General features: G+C 39.5%; 1 protein-coding gene across 2 annotated transcripts in view; it reads right to left on the reverse strand.

Annotated features, from left to right (window-relative positions):
* Positions 1-636: 636 nt before the first annotated feature.
* The window catches only part of LOC147998132 (uncharacterized), a 122,014-nt gene continuing 118,492 nt past the window's right edge, over positions 637-4,158 (reverse strand). For both annotated transcript variants that reach the window (XM_087601151.1, XM_087601146.1), the window contains exon 4: positions 637-1,752. The gene's annotated coding sequence lies outside the window, so the exon portion shown is untranslated. The remainder of the gene's footprint in view (positions 1,753-4,158) is intronic.

Raw genomic sequence — 4,158 nt, forward strand, 5'->3', positions numbered from 1 at the left:
AGAGAAGGGATGAGGATCAGAGATATACTCACTAATGCACTAAGGAATCTTGTGGAGCTCTTTTTTAATATCTGAGGAAGATTAGGAGATAACATGGGTATATGTCTTTCTAATTGTCATGAAGACACATGATGGGAGCTCAGCTTCAGATGCTTGGAACCCATGACTATCATGACAGGGAGCATGGCAGCAGGCCAACAGATACCCAGGCAAGCAAGCATGGCTAGAGCAATAGCTGGCTAATGTCTGACCTACAAGCTGGAAAGAGAGAGAGAGAGAGAGAGAGAGAGAGAGAGAGAGAGAGAGAGAGAGAATGAAGTAGGAATATCACAGACTTCAGACCTCCTCTAACAGCACAACTCCTAAACCTTCTTGAATAGTTCGAACAACTAGAGGCCAAGTACTTAAGTATATGGGGCCATTCTTATTCAAATTACCATATTATATAAGTACAATATCCTCAACTCAGAATTAGGATATAGGTTAGTATTTTAGGAAGCACCACTGTGAGGTGATTCTCAAAGGCTGTTGAGTGTTCTTTCATCAGACTTTTAGGTTGATTATACTTTACTGCCTTAAGGGAAGCCTTTTTTTATTTTATTTTATTTTATTTTATTTTATTTTATTTTTTTTATTATCTTGAGTATTTCTTATATACATTTCAGTGTTATTCCCTTTCCCGGTTTCCGGACAGACATCACCCTCCCCCCTCCCCTTCCTTGTGGGTGTTCCCCTCCCAAACCTCCCCCCATTGCCACCCTCCCCGCATAGTCTAGTTCACTGGGGGTTCAGTCTTAGCAGGACCCAGGGCTTCCCCTTCCACTGGTGCTCTTACTAGGATATTCATTGCTACCTATGGGGACAGAGTCCAGGGTCAGTCCATGTATAGTCTTTAGGTAGTGGCTTAGTCCCTGGAAGCTCTGGTTGCTTGACATTGTTGTACTTTTGGGGTCTCGAGCACCTTCAAGCTCTTCCAGTTCTTTCTCTGATTCCTTCAACGGGGGACCTATTCTCAGTTCAGTGGTTTGCTGCTGGCATTCGCCTCTGTATTTGCTGTATTCTGGCTGTGTCTCTCAGGAGCGATCTACATCCGGCTCCTGTTGGTCTGCACTTCTTTGCTTCATCCATCTTGTCTAATTGGGTGGCTGTATATGTATGGGCCACCTGTGGGGCAGGCTCTGAATGGGTGTTCCTTCAGTCTCTGTTTTAATCTTTGCCTCTCCCTTCCCTGCCAAGGGTATTCTTTTTCCTCATTTAAAGAAGGAGTGAAGCATTCACATTTTGATCATCCGTCTTGAGTTTCCTTTGTTCTAGGGATCTAGGGTAATTCAAGCATTTGGGCTAATAGCCACTTATCAATGAGTGCATACCATGTATGTCTTTCTGTGAGTGGGTTAGCTCACTCAGGATGATATTTTCCAGTTCCAACCATTTGCCTACGAATTTCATAAACTCGTTGTTTTTGATAGCTGAGTAATATTCCATTGTGTAGATGTACCACATTTTCTGTATCCATAAGGGAAGCCTTCTTAATTCCTTTCATTGATCTGGTTAAGAAATGAGGCATATGTGGCATATCAGAGGAGCCAGGTTGATAATATCATTGGGCTTGAATGAAGGAACTTCTGTGTTCACAGCAGACTATTTATTTAAATTCCATGTATGAAAAAAGTCTGCAAAATCCTCATTTGAAGTCCAAATATGTTGTTTTCATTCAGCCTTGGTAGAAGAGGAGATAATGCCATAGATGCCCTAGAAAGTAAGGTTTGTACATTAAAATACATTAAAATTCTTCAGTATATTGAGTGGAATCTTCAGAGAAGGGTGTCAAATTTGAGAAAAGTTAAAAAATAAGATGGGTAGGTATATATGGAGAATACCTTTGACTAGAGCTACTTAGCAAATGAGTATCTAGGAAATCATGTTTCCATGTGAATCTGAGAACTTTGGGGTTTTACTATGCAATTGGAGGGAAGAAGGTTAGAACCAAGGAAAAGCAGTGAAATGGAGTGTTGGAAGCAGGACAGGGGGAAGTTGGCATCCACAGCCACTGTACAAAAAGAAAGGCAACTAAGGGACTTTATGCACTGGCTGTTCTTTGTTGAAAGTGTGAGGGTATTGGAGCCTAAAGGGTGTACATAGAGAACTTGGGGGAAAAAGGCACTTCAAATTGGTTTGGGGAAAAGAGTTGGTTCATAAGGAATTGAAGCCAATTTGGTGGAATTTGAGTCATTAGTCAGGTGATGTAGAGAGGGAGGGAATAGTCCACAGAGTCAAAGTCTGTGAAAGTGTCCTAAAGTAAAAAAAGGGTTTTTTTAAATTATTCTTTTCTTTTTAAATTTAAGGTCTGTTTTTCTGCCTTGAGGGTTTCATTCTCTGGATGGAGCAGGTTTTTCATGAAGTCATAGATTTTGAAATGTAATTTAGGATTGGTAAAGGATGAGACAGTTATGAAAAAAGACAGCCCAAATATAAGAAATTCAGACCACTTGCCCTTGTATTGTATGTTTTCTAAGTCGCTAAGAAATTTAAAATCAAAGGTACCACTGTCAGGACTTTTGCCTGTTGTTATCGAATTTGTTTTGCAGCCAAATGTCATTATGAAAGACATTTTACATTTGATATCAACTCCAAGATAAAGAATTTTTAAAGTTATATATAAAGCAACCCCGGGGAGGGCATCTTTAGGTGGATGGGGTCAAGTTATATGCATTAGGGTTGTTTGTTTGGTGAGTCACAGCCTGGAGATAAAAGGAAAGCAAGAGTCGAACATCTTTATTGACATAAGTTTCTGCTTTGGAAATGTGATCGAAGCTGAAGGCCCAGAATCCAAGGAAATGAGCAGGTCTGGGAAAAGAACCTGGTAGGAGTCCCTGATATGGAACTACACTTTTTGGTTTCTGGCCTGCAAGATTTGCCAAAGGGTTTGACACTAGAGAATAAAATGTCCAGCAATGAAGAACAAAAAGTGCTGGTATTGGAAGAAACAGAGTCTCATTAATTAAGGACACAAGTTCTTAAGGATAGAGGACATAAGGTCCTAATGAAGAAGGCCATGGTATCCTCATAATGAAGAACACAAGATCTTAAAGATGATGATCACAGGGTTCTTGTAATGAAAGACACAGGGTTGGAATATTGAAAATAGGAAGTCCTTGGCAATGAAAATATCTTAAAGGAGATTTATCTCAATTTAACTCTCAAACACTTTGTTTTCCATCTCAATTTATTAGATTTAAGACCTGAAGGGAGAATGAGAGGTTCAAGACGTACATAAAAATGAATCTTCATGTTTTAGATAAAAGATGTTTTAACATTGAGCACGTACACAGGAGGTGTAAAAACTCAGGCCTACTAGACAAAGGGGACCTCTACTCTTAAATATTTACAAGAAAAGAGGGCTCGAGCATGGAAAAGGAAGCAGGCTTAGTAGGGTAATGGTAACACAAAGCTTGTGGGAGGGAGTAACTAACTACTAACAGATTTGACTTTAGGTCCTATCCACAATATTTAACTCATAACCAACACTGCTTGGATGGCCACGAACCATAGACTAGATAATGCAAAGACCTAGGAGAAAGGTCCTTGGACTATAGCAAATAATTCTGATCTGACAAAAGTAACAAGAAAATGAGTCCCAATGGTATTCTTCTGTATTCATAGATCAGTGCCTTATTCAACCACTGCCAGAAATGCTTCCTCCTGCAGCAGATGGAAGCAAATACAAAGATCAACTGTATTGACAGTTTTGGAGTTTGGTTTCTTTAAAAAATACAGAAATATTATAAGAATATGTTTTTGTTTTAATCCTAGGTGGAGGATATGGGCTGCTTAAGATTGTCCATAGTAGCTGAGTATGATTTCTCTCCTACTCTAGCAGAGGTGTTATTTTGCCATCTGCAGATAGTTTCTGTAAGTGTGTGTCATTTGGAATTCTGGAAGCTCTTCAGAGAATATGTTAGTGTTAAGGTCCTGAGAGCTGGGGAAGGTTTTTCATTGTTGGTTTGTTAAATAGAAATAAGCAAAGAAGAAACAATAACAAGAAGAAATTAGTTATCTTGACAGTGAATATCAAACTTGCCCCAAGGAACTTGAAGCCCCTAATCAGCAGAAAGTAGTCTAGTGATAACCTCTCCTTCTTTCCCTCTAGCCTTTTTC

The sequence above is a fragment of the Rattus norvegicus genome, chromosome X (genome assembly GCF_021556685.1).
Source record: "Rattus norvegicus strain SHRSP/BbbUtx chromosome X, alternate assembly SHRSP_T2T, whole genome shotgun sequence".
In the NCBI taxonomy this organism is placed as follows: domain Eukaryota; kingdom Metazoa; phylum Chordata; class Mammalia; order Rodentia; family Muridae; genus Rattus; species Rattus norvegicus.